At 36.4% G+C, this 18,133-nt stretch overlaps 1 non-coding gene across 1 annotated transcript; it reads right to left on the bottom strand.

The window, feature by feature from the left end:
* Positions 1-17,424: 17,424 nt before the first annotated feature.
* LOC138890896 (U6 spliceosomal RNA) lies at positions 17,425-17,527 on the bottom strand. Its single transcript, XR_011407260.1, has one exon. It is a non-coding gene; the product is annotated as a U6 spliceosomal RNA (small nuclear RNA).
* Positions 17,528-18,133: the final 606 nt, after the last annotated feature.

The raw sequence follows: 18,133 nt of genomic DNA, 5'->3' as shown, positions 1-18,133 counted from the left end.
GATATAAGATGGTGATATCATAGTCTTTCAACAGCTCCAACCACCTTCTCTGCCTCAAATTTAGCTCCTTTTACTTGAACAAGTACTACAGACTCTTGTGATCCGTGAACACCTCACATGCCACGCCATACAGATAATGCCTCCAAATCTTCAACGTGTGAACAATGGCTGCCAACTCCAAATCATGAACTGGATAGTTCTTCTCATGAATCTTCAACTGCCGCAAAGCATAAGCAATGACCTTGCCAACCTGCATCAACACCACACCAAGTCCAATACAAGATGCATCACAATAAATTGTATATGGCCCTGAATCTGTGGGCAAAACCAACACTGGTGCCGTAGTTAAAGCTGTCTTGAGCTTCTGAAAGCTCGTCTCACACTCGTCCTACCACCTGAACTGGGCATCCTTCTGGGTCAACCTGGTCATCGGGGCTGCAATAGACGAAAACCCCTCCACAAACCGACAATAGTAGCCTGCCAGACCCAAGAAACTTCGGATTTCTGTAGCTGAGCAGGTCTAGGCCAGTTCTTGACTGCCTCTATCTTCTTCGGATCAACCTAAATACCCTTTGCTGATACGACATGACCCAAGAATGCAATTGAACTCAACCATAACTCACACTTCGAAAACTAGGCATACAACTGACTATCCCTCAAAGTCTGAAGAACCACCCTAAGATGTCGCTCGTGCTCCTCCCGGCTACGGGAATAGATCAAAATATCATCAATGAAAACTATCACGAACGAATCCAAATAAGGCCTGAACACTCGGTTCATCAAATCCATAAAAGCTACTGGGGCATTTGTCAACCCGAATGACATCACCAAGAACTTATAATGCCCGTACCGAGTGCAGAAAGTTGTCTCAGGGACAACAGATGCCCTAATCCTCAACTGATGGTAGCCAAATCTCAAGTCAATCTTCGAAAATACCTTGGCACCCTGAAGCTGATCAAACAAATCATCAATCCTCGGCAACGGATACTTATTCTTGATTGTAACCTTGTTCAACTGCCGATAATCAATACACATTCTCATCTATCTGTCCTTCTTCTTAACGAACAACACCGATGCACCCCAAGGTGAAACACTAGGTCTAATGAAACCTTTTTCAAGCAAGTCTTGCAACTTCTCCTTCAACTCTTTCAACTCAAGTGGGGCCATACGGTACAGGGATAGAAATGGGTTGAGTGCCCGGAGCTAAATCAATGCAGAAGTCAATATCTATGTCGGGTGGCATACCTGGAAGGTCTAAAAAAATACCTCAGGGAACTCACAAATAACAGGCACAGAATCAATAGAAGAAACCTTGGCACTAGAATTACGAACATATGCCAAATATGCCAAACACCCCTTCTAGACCATACGTCGAGCCTTCACATAAGAGAAAACACTACAGGTAGAATGACCAGGAGTCCCTATCCACTCTAAATAAGGTAAACCCAGCAAGGCTAAGGTCACAGTCTTGGCATGATAGTCCAAGATAGCGTGGTAAGGTGATAACCAGTCCATCCCCAATATGACATCAAAATCAACCATATCCAGAAGTAACAAATCTACACGAGTCTCAAGACCCCCAATCCCAACTATACACGAACGATGGACTCGATCTACCACAATAGAATAGCCCACCGGTGTACACATATACAAGAGCACACAAAGAATCATTAGGCATGACCAGACACAGTGCAAAATAAGATGACATATAAGAGTATGTAGACCTTGAATCAAATAAAACTGAAGCATCTATACCATAAACCAGAATAGTACCTGTGATAACTGCATCGGAAGCCTTAGCCTCAGCCTCAAGTCTGGCTGGAAGAGCATAACATCGGGGCTGGACCCTACCACCCTAGACTACATCTCTGGGATAGCCTGCAGTTGGCTGGCCTCAACCTCTAGCGATATGAGCTCTACCTCTACCTCCACCTCTAACACCTCTAGCCCCACCTCTAGCTAGCGGAGCGGGCGGAGAAACACCGGGTGCCTGAACCATAGCACTGGAACCCTACTGTTGCGACTGAGTACCTACCAATCTCGGACAAGCACTCTGGATATGACCATACTCACCATACTCAAAGCATCCACCTGAGTGTTGCGGTTGAGGAAACTGAAACTGACCCTGAAGACCTGAATGACCACCCCGAAAACTCTGGAGTGGTGGTGCACTGATAGAAGCTGGTGGTGCACTGTAGGGATACTGATCAGAATACTGCATATGAGATCCACGACCACCTGAAGCACCGTGAGAAACCGGAAGTGATGGCTGAAAGGGCCTAGGAGGATGGCCTCTACCATACGAATCCCTGCCTCCAGACGAGGCACCACTGAATCTGCCTGAATGATGAAGCCTCTTGTCCGACCCCTGACCACCTCCCTGCGACAGAACTATCTCCACTCTCCTGGCCACATTGGCCACCTCTTGGAAAGAAATCTTACTCCCTGTCTCCTTAGCTATATGAAGTCAAATCGGCTGAATAAGTCCCTTAATAAACCTCCTCACCCTCTCTCTCTCTCTCTCTCTCTCTCTCTCTCTCGGTGGGAAGTATGATGAGAGCATGACGAGCTAAGTAGATAAATCTGGTCTCATACTGAGTCACGGTCATAGAACCCTACTGGAGACGCTCAAACTGCCTCCGATAGGCCTCTCTCTGAGTGATGGGGAGAAACTTCTCCAGAAATAGCTGAGTAAACTGCTCCCAAGCCAAAGCTGGCGATCCGGCTGGTCTAGCCAAATAATAATCTCTCCACCAAGTCTTGGCGGATCCAAACAAGCGAAAAGTAGAAAAATTGACCCCATTGGTCTCTACTATCCCCATGTTCCTGAGAACCTCATGATAGCTATCTAGATAATCCTGGGAATCCTCAAAAGATGCACCGCTAAAAGTAGTAGTGAAGAGCTTGGTGAACCTGTCCAACCTCCACAAAGCATCAGCAGACATAGCTGCTCCATCACCCGTCTGAGCTACCACACCCGGCTGAACTGCTCCAACTGGCTGAACTGCTGGAGTCTGAAACTGAGGAGCTACCTGCTCCGGAGTGGGAGTAGCAGGAGTCTGAGCTCATCCTCCAACCTGAGAGACGGTTGGGGCTACAGGAAGCAAACCTCTTGATAAGTTAGGATTTTAACATATTTTATGCCCCTACTTGCCTATTATTTGATCATATATTATTACAAAATAGTCCTAAAAGGCTTACAAGTTGTGCTTGATCGCAGGTTTGATCGACAAAGTGACGAAATGTCAAAGATCGGCTCAAAAAGGAGTGAAACCTGCTCAAATATCAAAGACCAAGAAATTTAAGAAAAGAAGGCCTAGTGCGGACCGCGCAAAGTGGAATGCGGCCGCACTAGGTGGTTCAAAGAGTTGGTGAATCAGGCTAGAAGAAGCGTGGTTACGGTACATATCTCGCGGTCCGCTATAAAGGCTCCACCACACTACTCTTTTGTGCGGTCCGCGGTCATAAGGTTCAGAGAGATAAAGTTTGCTAAGCCAGTGTCAGGCGATCCGCGGTCGTGGTTGCGCAGACCGCGCCAGCTCCCTCCACGGCCGCGGTCCGTTCCACGCGGTCCGCGGAGTCCAAGTTCAGAGAAGCAGAAGTGAGCCCAGTGCGGCCGCGGTCCATTTAATGCGGCCCGCAATGACCCCGCAGGGGTATTTTTGTCCAGTTTTTCCAGCCTAGTATAAATAGAATATTTTACCATTTTTTAGGGAATGAGATACATCGGAAAGCTGCGCTCGTGAGAACATATTTTGTAGCCATTTTTTGGCACTTTCGCTTCACATTTACGATAGATTCTTGTAATTTAATTTTAGCAATTAATTAATATGCTTAGTTCTTCATCTATTTCTTCAATTTCTTTATCTAGCATGAGTAGCTAAACCCATTAGCTAGGGTTGTGGCTCAACCCTAGTGTGGGTAATTGATGGGTGTTGCCATCTAGTGTTAGATTGACTATGGGTGTTTGCTATTTGGGTTGATTTTATGTTTTAATCTAGAATTTGTGGTTGCAAACACTGATTCAAGCTTTGTGAGTTTAACTCTTCTTGAGAAAGAGAGTCTATAACTCCAAAATTGACCTAACAAGGAATTGGGATGGACTCATGAGAAATGATAGTCCTAATTAATGGGTTAAACCTCGAGAGAGTAATTACCCTACTTGAACCCTAGTTGCTTGGTCTAATTTGCCTACCTATTTGGTCTCGAGAGAGTCAATTGGGTAAAGTCACTTTATCTACCGAGAGGTGTGAGAGTGAGTAAAATTGTGCAACGGTTATAGCATAAGCCCCAATTATGTCAATCGAACCTTAGTAACATCTACCCGTCAATTAGCCACCGAGGTAGTGTCACGACCTTAGTGCCTTTCTTCCCATTAGATACAACTTAGCAATATTTTCGTAGCATAATTTAGTATTAATCAATATTTTTATAAAAATAGTTATAATTCAAAAACCCAAAAATGTTTGAAGTGACATTAGGAGTACAAACACATCTCTAGGATAGACAGATAATCCAACTCCACTACTATCTCCCTGAGGAATTCGATACTGACCCTCATATCGGGTAAAAGCTATTGTGACCCGCTCTACCTACCTTAGTGTAGCATCGAGTTGACAGCGATCACCTGCCCAGGTGACACTCTCCATAAGTCCCACTAGACAGACCAGAGCATCCTGGAGTATTGGGGTAGCAATAAACTCCTCTGGGACCTGAGCTGGGCCCACCGGGATTGCCGGGGCAGGAACCTCATCATCAAAGTCAACCTGAGGCTCCACCGCTGGTGCTGCTGCTTTGGGCTGAGCTCTGCCCCTACCTCAGCCTCTAGCATAGCCTCGCCCTCTACCCCTCTTGAGAGCTGCTGCTAAGGGCTCGGGCTGCTAGTCAGTGGATGAGGAAGCGCGTGTTCTCGCCATCTGCGAAAGAATAGAGTAGAAATTCAATTAGCATTGAGAAACCAAATCGCACGACAAAAAAGAATAAATGTGAAGTTTTTCCTAATTATGTAGCCTCTAGGGGATAAATACAGACGTCTCCGTACCGATCCCTCAGACTCTACTAAGCTTGTTTGTGAACTGTGAGACCCCTGTAATCTGAAGCTCTAATATTGACTTGTCATGAACCGGATTTTCCCACCGTTGGAAGTCGTGATGGCGCCTACTAATGTGAGCTAGGCAAGCCGACTGTTTGAACAAATTACTTTTTTACAAATTTTATATTCTTTAACAATTATAAATCCATAACGTGTAGACAACGAAAATTACAATAAGCGGAAGAAATGCAGTAAACTATCTAAAATATATATCTAATACAACTGTTTGAGCCTGGACCACCCAGAACTGATGTCGCAGTTTCACAGACGATCTAATAATACTGCATACGAAGTCTGAAAGATAAAAGACACACTGTTTGAACTAAGTAAATGAAACAGTGGTAAAGGGATAGAGGGAGACGCCAAGGCCTGTGGACACCTACAAGATTACCTTGGATCTCTGCATGGACTGAAGGTAGCCACCCAATCTACTATCCAAAAGTTGTTGCTCCGGGATCTGCACACAGTACAGAGTGTAGTATCAGCACAAACGACCCCATGTGTTGGTAAGTGCCTAGCCTAACCTCAGCAAAGTAGTGACAAGGCTAGGACCAGACTACCAGATAAGCCTGTGCAGTTATATATTATGCAGCAGAAAATAAAACAGGAATAAACAAGTAAAGATGGGAGGGGGTACATGCTGCGGAGAAATATCACTACCAATAGTAAATTAAGAGAAAGGCATAAGGGCAATCTAGAATTTACAGCGAAATAATAAGGACTCGCAACCAATCCATAAACACTTTGCATTCTCAATTGTTACGGCGCGCAATTCGATCCCAAAACATAATAACACTGTTGCGGAGTGCAATCCGATCCATACTATTTATCACTGTTGCGGCGTGCAACCCGATCTAATTATGTTATTGTTGCGGCACCCGATCAAAATATAATATTATTGCTGCGTGCAACTCGATCCAAATATAATATTGTTGCGGCGTGCAACCCGATCCAATTATAATATTGTTGCGGCATGCAACCGATCCAATTATAATATTATTGTTGCGCGCAACCCGATCCACATATACAGTTCAACACTAATCACAATAAGAGTCCCAGCAAGGGATCAATAAAATAAACAACACTATCATGGTAAGGGAATCGGCAGTATAAGTAAACACGTCCTGGCAAGGAAAAATCAGCTATAACCAAACTTGTTCCAACATCTAAATACCTAAACTAGCACCAATACTCAATCATAAGTAATTCCCACGAGAGTAATCATAATCCGTGCTCAATACAGAGAATCAACAACTTAGGCATTTGTAGTATTTATTAAGAACACAACAATTTTAATTTAAGACTCACTGTCATGCTTGACACCAATGTATAGATACTCGTCACCATGCCTATACGTCGTACTCAACAAGTAACATGTAGCAAATAGGACACAACTCCTAATCCCTCAAGCTAAGGTTAGACCAAACACTTACATCGATGTCACGAACACAATTCAAATCTCAATTATCGCTTTACCTCTTGATTCCACCACCAATTCACTCGTTTCTAGTCACAAGTTACTTAATTACATCAATAAATACTAAATGAATCAATTCTAATGCATGAAAATAAGTTTTACAAAGTATTACCCAAAAAGTCAAAAATTGCCCTCGGGCCCACATGGTCTTAACCCGAGGTTCGAACCAAAATCCGATTACTCATTCCCCCACGAACTCAAATATATAATTTGTTTTGAAATCGGACCTCAAATCGAGGTCCAAATCCCCAATTTTTGACAAACCTAGGTTCTACCCAAAACACTCAACTTCCCCCATGAAAATTATTGATTTTGAGTTGAAATCATGTGAAAAGATGTTAATGATTGAAGAAAACGAGTTAATATTGACTTACAATCGATTTGGAAGAAGAGTTGCCTTTGAAAAATCGCCCAAGAGTATTTTGGTTTTGAAAGAGTGTGAAAAATGAAAGAATTTTGGCTAAGTTATAAAATTGCAGGTTTCAGATGTCGCAATTGCGAACCCTAGACTTCTGCTAAGTTCGCATTTGCAAAGTGACCCTCACATTTGCGAGGCTGGAATTGCGAACAAACGATCGCATTTGCGATAACAGGCCCAAAAGGGGTGTATCGCATTTGCGAAGGAAAATCTCGCATTTGCGAGGAAGGGCTGGCCTGGGCTGTTTCGCATTTGCCACTCAGCCTTCGCATTTGTGAACTCGCATTCGAGCTAGGCTTCGCAAATGCGAAGCCTACAGGCCTGCAATGAAATAGCTGAAACCTGCAATTTCTCAAGTCCAAAATCCAACCCGTGGCCTATCCAAAACTCACCCGAGCCCTCGGGGCTCCAAACCAAACATGCACACCGACCTAAAAGTATCATACGGACTCGCTCGTGCATTCAAATCACTAAAATAATATCAACAACTATGAATTTAACATCAAAATCATGAAATTTCTTAAGAACTTCAAAATTTCCAATTTTCTCAAATACAGTCCGATTCATGTCATTTCAAGTCCGTTTCTTACCAAATTTTACGGACTCATTTTAAATCACATATATGACTTGTACCGGGCTCCGAAATCAAAACACGGGCCCGATACCCTCAATTTTTAACGCATTTCATTTCTAAAACTCATAAATAATTCCAGAAAATAATTTTCTTTAAAAAATATATTTCTCAGGCTTGGGACCTCGGAATTCGATTTCGGGCATACGCCCGTGTCCCATATTTTTCCAAAATCACGAGTCCTGGTCCATTTACCTAAAATGTTGATCGAAGTCAACTTAAATCTATTTTAAAGTCAAAATTTATCATTTTTCACAGATTTTTCACATATTGGCTTTCCGGCTAAACGCCCGGACTGTGCACGTAAATCGAGGTGATGCTAAAAGAGGTTTTTAAGGCCTAGGAACGCAAAATTTATTTTAAAACAAGTGATGACCTTTTGGGTCGTCACAACTACGTAAAGTCAAGAGATAACGCACTACAACAAATTTGATTATTAGTGATGAATTATTTTGTCACCCAAAGTTTATTTTTCGTCACCAAAAATTTTGTGACGAAAGTTTTATTGTCAATATTTCATCCTTAAAACACTGTCACTAATAGTATACAAAGACAACTTTGTGTTTCGTCACTAAATAAAATTATATTAACTACAAAAAAAATTTCGTCCCTAAATATACAGTATTTATTACAAACTTGTTTGTCACAAAAAATATTTAAAAATTCGTAGTTAATAGTGTAGTTTCGTCACTAAAAAGCGCATTAATGCCGACAAAACTACCTCATCACTAACTATTTAGTTTAATTAATGACTGATAATAGGCAATATAGACGATATTTACACTCTAAATGTACCATGCTTTATTGTTGTTTTAAAGGCTAAATAATAACAATATACTCTAGTTGGTGTTCTTTTGCTTCGCAGGGACTAATCCAAGTTAGGAAGAGCCTATGGAGTGTTTTGGAGTCAATAATATGGATAAAAGGCCAATCAAGAAAGCACCCAAACGAAATTAAGCAAGGAAGAGGCAAGGGAGGATTGAGCTGGAGGCCACCGCGACTGCGGTCGATCGCGGCTGGACTGCGGTAGGCCAAGGAAGCGAGGCAGAATGTTTGTGTTTCACCGCGGTCGCGCCGCGTTCTACCGCGGTCGCGGTCGACTGTGTAACTGCCCAAAAATTGTGGGACTAAAGTGTAAATTGGGGAAAACTTATCCTAACCCCTTATAAACTCAACAAACTCGTCCAAGCAAAGGTTAAGTTTGTTTTTAGACTGATTTGGAGGAGAGAACAAGTGTGAGAAGAGCAATCAACCATTAGAGATTTTCAATCTTCTCTTTGTTATTTCAATTGCACATTATTAATACTTTTGTAGTTTTATCTTGCTTTGCTATGAGTATCTAATTCCTTGGTCTAGGGTTTTGATGGAACCTGTTGATGATGAACTTCTTGTTATATTAATATAGTTTGCCCAGTTTAATCTCTATTTGTTCAACTACATTCTTGTTGTAGTTAATTGATAAGATCCTCAATTAGCTGTGCCTATTTAGTATGTATTACTCAGGAGAGAGTGCATATTTAGGTAGTTGTTGAACATCACCACTCCTAAAGTATATGAGGGATCAATAACTGAGGGTTTAAAGACGAGATTAGGGATAACAAAGCCTTGGGTGTGATCTAAAGTGATCTGTAATCAAGGCCAGCTAGCGTAGCTCGGGAGAGTGTGTTTAGTAAATTGTCGTAATTACTCGGGAGAGATTTACGGTAATAAGAGTGCTCATGATCGATAGAGATAATTATGCAAATCTATATGAAACATAACCGGAAGGGATTCCATCAATAGGGGAAATCACAACCTTAGATCCTTCTCTTAATTGTTTACAACTTAATCATAGTTAGTCTTTAGCTACTTAATTGCAATCAGTTATAGTTAATAGAAATATCCTCAATTATTATTCAAAACGTTTGGGAAGTTGATTCCGTAGAATTTAGTGAGTCTAACAAGAGTAATTGATAGGTTAATTCCTTGTGGGTTTGACTCTGGGCTAAATACTCAGATTACATTTGCAGCATCCGCGTGTCCTTTTTATAAGGCATAGTTGGGTGTGATCAGTGACGATGCAATTTTGTCACTAAAGACTATCTTTTATAGACAAAAAGTATTTCGTCCCTAAATAGATAAATTAGTGACAACTTAGCTTTTTAAAAAAAAAATTTAATGGAAAACTATTATTTAGCCGCAAAAAATACTGCTTTCAATGATAAAATAAAATTATTACTATAATAATCATGATTAATGACAATTACAATTGACATAAAGTAAAGTAAATTCGTAGTCAATAAAAAAGTGAATCTTGAGTAAATTAATCGGAAATAATATAATAAAACATACAAGGTAACAACAAAATTTTGCGCTCATGATCATAAAATTAAGAACTATACCATATTACAATAATATCTCTTACAAACTCCTAAAACTAAAACATACAAATAAAGTTTAAAATACATGAGTATTGATTATAAAAATAAAAATAAAAAAGTATATTGCTTCTATAGTATGTTGCTTCTCCAAATGCTAATGTGTGTCTAATAATTTTCATCTTCATGTGCCTGAGAATAGGAAAAAAAAAATTACAATTTTAGTCCATACTTAATGATCACATGATTTAAAAAACATATATTTTAAATGTTAATAATAAATCAAATATTATTTAATAAGAATAATAGAACGAGAAATAAGCAGTGATAAGATACTTATTCCAGTTCATTGGCGGTAACCACATTTAGATTAAGAGATAAAATTTTGAGCTGTTAACCTCTCAAAAATTAGAGAACAATAGACAAAATTTCTTTATACCCTTACAATAAAATTAAAATAAATAAAAACACACTAATACATACATGTCATATGCCATCCGGAGATACCCAAATTTTTAATGCTCTAAATACATATCGAAAGAAAGTAGAGTAGATTATATACCTTGTCTTGAAATGCCCATCATCCCATATTGGGTCTTCTATGCTATTAAATCAAGAAATAATTTTGGAGAATAGACACACACATACATAGAGATTGAGAAAGAGAGAGAGAAGCAATATATTGATAGTGAAAATGATAACAGATTTTACTTGGGCAAGAGTTTGATTGGGGGTTGAAGATCTCATAAAGAGATATGAGGAGGAAAATTAGGGAGAACTAAAAATAACGGTAGTAGTCAACTAAAAGAGGGATTTGGGGAAAAGGGAGGGAAATTTACCGCTACTTTTTTCGTGAACTTTGAAGAAAAAATTGAAACCAAAAAAAGTTGCAAGAAAATGAAGTATTTTATTTTATGGCAAAAAGAAATTAAGTATTTTATCAATGATAAAAAAAATTCACTGTAATAACTATGAAAATAATTTGTTGTAAATTTATCTACACTTTGAATATATTGTATTACCACAAAATACCACAAGATTAAAATTTTTGTTAACAAGTAGCAATTCATGATTATTATCATCTATACCAATAATCAAATTAAATTGCTATCATTTATTAAAATTAACAAAATATTACGGACGTTGTGGGGAAAAAAATTGTTGTTGTCAACTCCTAAAAAAAAGCTAAAGCTAATAAGTGGCAATGTAAAGTCTAAAAATAACCAATATTGAGTTAATATTTTATGATAAATAACTTAATATAAGTTGTAATTTGTTGGACAAATGCAAAGATAAAAAAAATTAATGATAACTCATTTAGAATATATTTTGTCTTCTACTATTTCATCCGTATTATTTTAAGTCTGTACTTTTACCAATTCGTTTCTTAATACTATATTGGAACTAATGTTACTAATTAAATGAATATTCATAAATATTAGAGCAATAATTAAATGATTATTTTATATATTGTGAACTTTATTTTTGAAGGATAAAAAGGCGAACGACATTTCGCTAAGGACCTTTTTACTTTTAATATATTATAGATAATATAGTTAGAGCTCGTTCGGATTAACTGATTGTAAATAACTGATAAGCTTGAAGTACTGAAAAGCTTTCCTAAGTGCTGGAACTGATTTTTAAAATAAGTATTTACGTGTTTGAATAGAAGTGCTGAAACTGATAATAAGCAGTTGATGTGTTTGATAATAAGTGATGATAAATTATTCTTTTGTTAAAAATGACTAAACACCCTTGAATTCTTTTTCAAAAGATTATAAATTTTTAAAAAAATTGTAAAGAAAAAAATTAACAACGAATATGGAATGAAGAAAGTTGGAAAATTTATTTTGGGAAAAAGTTTTTTGTGAATTAGAAAATATTATTAATGATAAACTAGTAAAAGCATTGGTCAAACTAAAAGTGCTTATAAGCTGGAAAGTCATAAGTTGGGGGTGACCAACTTATGGCTTATGGCTGATTTTAGCTTATAAGCACTTGGCTTATAAGCACTTAAGGTGTTCACCAAACGCATAGATAAGCCAAATATGCTTATAAGCCAGTTTGACCAGCTTATAAGCTTAGCCAAATACCCTCTTAGTCACAAAGCTTTTTCATCACTAAAATAGAACTAATTTTTAAACAAATAATGATTTTCACTAGGTTCCTAAAATATTAGAGATGAAACTAGTTTGTCACCAATAACTTTAAATATTATGACTTATGTTACTAAATAACTAGCGACAATCCATCTTTTTGGTGGAAAACCTGAGTAGATAAAACTATCGCTACGAAATTTTGTTTCTTCAATAAATGTATGTGTGTGTGCATTTAAGTACGACTCTAATTTTTGTTCCAAAAAGTCAATAAATAGTGATGAACTTTTTATGGTACCTAATAAGTTCATAGGTAAAATAAAGATGATACACTGGTCGTCACTAATTTGTTTATGCTATTAGTGACAAAAATTAAGGTTGCAAAAAATATAAAACTTTTAGTGACGAAATTATTTCGTAGCGAAAATATAACTAATTTTAAGACAAACAATTATTTGTCACCAATTGTCTACAACATTAGTGATGAAACTAACTTGTCACAAACAATATTAATTTTGTGGCTAATATTAATCAATATTTGGCGTCAATTCATTTTTTTGTGGGAAACTTTAGTAGACAAAAATTGTTGTCACTAAAAGTATGCGCCTCATGTATTTAAGTACGAAATATAATTTTTGTCACAGAAAATGGACAATTAGTGACAAATTTTATATTGTAGCTAATATTTTCGTGGTTAAAAATCACATTTGTTGTAGTGACGTGTCAGATCCACTTACAAAAGGCCTATCTAGAGAGACAATTAAAAGATCATCGAAGGAAATGGGGCTAAGGCCTAGGACAAGTCATCATGTCGGTAACTCTACCTAGCAAACTGGAGATCCCAAAAGCTAGGTTCAAAGAGATCAAACAAAGTTATGAATGACGGTTCAACATTGTCAAATAACTCAACACATTCTTGTGATGAAGACAATGTTCAGAAATCAAGGCAAAGCATTAAGGCTTTTTGATAAGTCAATAAAGCTTAAAGCTTTTTAATGATTTGCTAAGTCTGGCAGGATATGACCAGATAGTGTATCTATAGGATTATACGTTTAGAAATTACCTATGTAAGTGTGAAGTGTAAGCCGCTTTAAGGGGAATGAAAGTAAAGGCTTATTCTCTAAGCACTCATGAAACTAGGCGGTGTTCATGGCTGAAACGAACACAACCGTGAGAACCAAAGACGGTTAAGGATTGATTGTGTGACTTGTGGTTGTCTAGGTATACACCAAAGCTCGACAGTTCAAAGATATCAAATTTACTGATTGACCGAGTATATCCGACATAAGTTCACTATGGAAAGTTCAAAGGGAAACATACTTATCCAGATGCGATTAATCCTTACTTGCGAATCACACTATATTTTCATGCATGTTTTTACACATATGCCCATTTCTCATTCATGTGGGGGATTGCGTTTTTCCTTTAAAAGGTGTGAATGGGAAATGGAAGAGGCATCTTTTGGATTGCACCTCTCCATCTCACCCTTGCTTTGTTTATAAATTTAGAGGCTTGGCCTTATTTTTGAGAAATGGAAAATCTGAAAATTTCTCCCCTCTTTTCTACATTGTTGCATTATTTTCTAAATGAATATAAGTGTCAAGTGTGATTTGCTCCGTTTGTTGAGTTCGCTGAAGTTCTGTGATTTCTAGTGCCGCTATCACAGAATAGTTATTTCGTTCTATTCTGGAAGGAATTAATCCATATACCTTGGGCAACAGTGAGGGGATTAAATTTTTTAAGGACACATTATGAATTCAGTGGACTCGAAATTGTTTTACGATTTATTTATTGAACTAACGTCTGTTCGCTTCTCTGATTTTTTTATTTTGAACACCGTAATACCAACAGTAGAGAGACGTCTGACTATAGTTTATGCAGATGTAAGACAAAATTTATGTACCTTAGACAAATAAAATACAAGAAAAAGATAATCTAAACTGCCACTAGTTCGAACAACTGCCACTGGATAACTCCTATGTTTTTTTAAGTCAATGTGGCTTCATTTAAAAATCCATCATCACATACAGTAACTTATCCAGAAAACAGAATATTTTAAAAAAAAAAAAAAACTATAAGTCTTAATCACCGTCAGAATCAATTTTTTTTTGTGTGACATAATTATGGAATATATAATGATGATAAAGTAGAATAAGTAAATTATGAGATAAAGAAACAGAAAATAGATGAAGAATCATATTAGGCCTTCCACTGGTACTGTTTAGGTATGAACTGGAACTAATTAATATGAATTTTTTTACAACCATTGACTATATAGCACATGCAATGTTTCACATAAATTCCACTAATCAAATAGTCCACTTAATTATTACAATATGTCATCAATGGTTTAGTAAAATGTTATAATGCTTGTCGTCCTCATTCATCTAATGTGAGCTAGCTTCTCATAAATTAATAGAACTTGCTAAAATATTTAATTATAAGTCGTTCTATGGTTCTTGACCAATTAAATAAATAGAAGGTTTCCAAATAAATCGGTGTAGTCGTATATAAATGGCTTTAAGTTCTATGTTCTGATAGTGTTGACCTATAACAATAAAAAAAACTCTTTATGATAAACCTAATAATATGAAGCGGCAGTTATAAGATTTAGACGTCCTGAGTTCTACGCTTAAAATCATATAGGTTATGAAATATATATTTTTTATCTTATTTATATCGTTTTTCACCTCTATACATAAAGTTTGAATAAATCTTTTACTGTTAATGTATATAGTTTAATAAATCTATTATAGATTAATTATAACTGCTTCTTTGTTTTCACAATTCGTATTTCACGTCATAGGTTCGGTTGTTGGCCTGGCTAGGCATCATATCCAGTCGATCACTATTACTGTAAAGTATAGCAATATTATTTGAGGTAATCATGAGCATGTACAAACTAATCAATTCCTTGTAGTAATTAATCACGATATATTAATTTTGAATTATGGGAAACAGAATAAGAATATATTCTCCTAAGACAGTCATCAAAATGGGCAAATGTACGGTATTTGAGAACACCATGTGCCACGCATCTGTAACATAGATTTTGGTTGTTATGTTTCTTAATTTCCTCACTTGAAAAGTCCAACTTGACTTGTGATTGCTTTAATTTATTAATTGATAAATAAATGGAAAAAGAATTAGGGAATATGATGCAACTCATTAATCAGCAACAAATTTATAATTTTGGCTTCAAATTATTCCATGCAAAATGGTTCTGATGAGTATCCAACGAGAGATCTGGCTGTCATAATCATCTAACTTGTCCAAAGAAGTTCAAATTATATTACGTAAAACAAATTTATTTTTGCATATATGTAAATTGTTGGACATAAATTAGTTTTTAGCGTAACAGTAAAAGTAACAGAAACATTTCTTTAAGTTACTAGTTTTAATCATAGGTGGTAATTCTTAATATTTTTTTAATTCTTCTTATTAAAATTTCAGGCTCGCCCACGGACAATAGATACGAAAAGGTTGCACTACAAATACTACACTAGTTGATTTTGGCGTGTAAATAATGAAAACGAAATGATTTCTTTCTCTAAATTGTTTTTTTTTATTTTCTTTATTTGTAATGTTGTGTGGAAACAAGAGGAAAACCCAATGAAAACCATACTAGAATATTAATGTTCAAGATTCTAGGCTCGATTGGTGATCATCTTCACACCATTCAAACAAGATAGAGTGATAGAAAAACCATTGATTGAGATAAGGATGACAATGACGGAAAACAAAGAGTCCACACCTAACAAGATATTGTATTTGTTTTTCTTTTAACAAGTTATTTGTGAATCAATTCGTCCATCATAAATCTCATGATTATATCTTTAAAATTAGAGTGAATCTATCGATTATAATCAATTGAATTATTGTGTTAATCTCAGAGTTTATATATACATACACGATAAGATCACGCTCATTCCAAACTGCATATCGTAAATTATAAATTCGTCTACGATAAAATAACCCTAAATCCAAATTGGGGCAAGTGCACAAATAGTCTTTCGAGAACTGTTATTTAAAGAATAGCTAAAATTTATAAAGTATTTAAAGTCTAGCCGCATTAAGATCACACTTCAGACATCAGAATTGAGTTTTCATTCATGGGGCTGAAGTTTGGAACTTCCGTCTAAATACCTTATAAAAACTGGTTATTTCCTTAATACAGTAGGTAAAACCGGCGTCATGCGCAAATAAATGGTCCAAAATCCAAAGTGACATCTTCGCCCGGAAATTACAGTGTGCGTATAAGGCAAAATCTATTTTATACATCTATATATTATATTTTGAATCCCTTTTTCACAGCCCAAAAGCATAACTCAGTAGTCAGGGGGTTCAAAACCTTTGTGATGTTGCTAGTTAAATTCTTACTAGCTACAATCTTTTTTAGTTTTTTAACTTAAATATCCTTAGCGAAAATCCTGCCTTCGCCATTAAACACAACTAAATTTTCTTCCCTTTGTTTTTTCATGTAATTTCTAAAGAACAAAATGGATATTTCTTTCCGTTTTATTCTGGAAAGGACAATCGATACAACATTATTATACGGAGATAAAATGTCATGAAGTTATTGTGAAATGATCAGTTACTGTTATAAATATTACATGAAGGGACAAATGACAAGGTCTAGTAATTCCTAACCTTACGCGTGTACAAACTGTATGTATTTTAATTTTGTGGATCTAAATTTTATCATGGAATAGTACTATTTTAACTGATTTCAACAACTTATTCGCTCGCTCCTAAAAGTTGACTACTATCGTTTACATGTTACAAACTCATTTGTTTTTACCATCAAGTACGGCACGATAAATATAATCTTTTCAATCTTAATTAGAGATTTTGTGTACGAGTCTTAATAATAATTTTTTTTGATAGAAAGTCTTAATAATCCTATTTGTGACAAATTCTATCAGCCACTGTTTTGGTTATACTAATTTTATGTTATGTTCTTTAGAAACCAAACATGGTGGATAAACAAGTTTGACTTTAGAGGAACTTTCTTGATATAAGAACTTGTAGTAGACATGTGAGTTCCCAATCAACTTGTGTTTTCAGTGTCGTTTCAACAATAAGGAAACAAGGAAAAATCTGTTTTTGGATAATTGCAGACGTCATTTTAAAAAAAAAAAAAATCCCCTTTTGATACAATCTTTTTTCCTTAAAAATGTTTTATGGTTTCAAAAAATAACTCGCATTGGAAATATTTTATTAGAAAATGATTTCAATTCGGTCATTGCTAGACCGCTCCATTATTTTCATGATGATTGTCAAATATCAATAGTTCATTAATTATGATCCCAAACCCAGCAGTGTTCTACTCGACAATGGTTTTTTATTATTTTTAATTTTGGACAATTTCTCGATTTGTGCATATCATTCTTGTGCATGGGCCATGCTAATCTTCTCTGTATCATTCCAATTTTATCGGATGTCACCTAAGGGACACTCGACAATGAATTGGTTGCCCAAGTTGGTCATTTTGAATTTGCAAGATTCCTACACCTGACTAATAAAACCCTTCTAAAATTCAGACAAGCTCTTGAACTGTTAAAGGATCTATTGGCTGCATAGCTCCAGGTAATTTCATGATACATGATCATGTTTCCATCAATAATTTAGTATGACTATATTAATTTGAAATTTGGCTTAGCTAGGTCACAACATGAAGGTTAAGTCTTTTAGAATGTTGCATATTGGAGCACATCACTACTTAATTTGGGGATGGATATATGTATGATAGTACTCTATAGTCAGGGCAGAGCTAGAAGTCCAGTTACTGATTCGGCGGAATTCAGTAGTTTTTGTTCAAATAATAATATTTATGTTAAGAAATTCATTAAAATATACAAATATTAAATTTAGAACTCAGTTGTTGGTACTTGAAGTTGTCGTTTCAAAATCTAAAATCTCCACCTCGACCTGAAGTATTAGTCCACAAACATTTACTCTTATATATTAAAATGCAAAGAAACAAGAAGAAACTGTATCACTTGCAGGGGCGGCCCAACATTGTTGGTGGCCTAAAGCAAAATCTCGATGAGGGACCCTAC

The sequence above is a fragment of the Nicotiana sylvestris genome, chromosome 4 (assembly GCF_000393655.2).
Source record: "Nicotiana sylvestris chromosome 4, ASM39365v2, whole genome shotgun sequence".
Classification (NCBI taxonomy): domain Eukaryota; kingdom Viridiplantae; phylum Streptophyta; class Magnoliopsida; order Solanales; family Solanaceae; genus Nicotiana; species Nicotiana sylvestris.
This window is presented reverse-complemented; position numbering and strand designations above follow the sequence as displayed.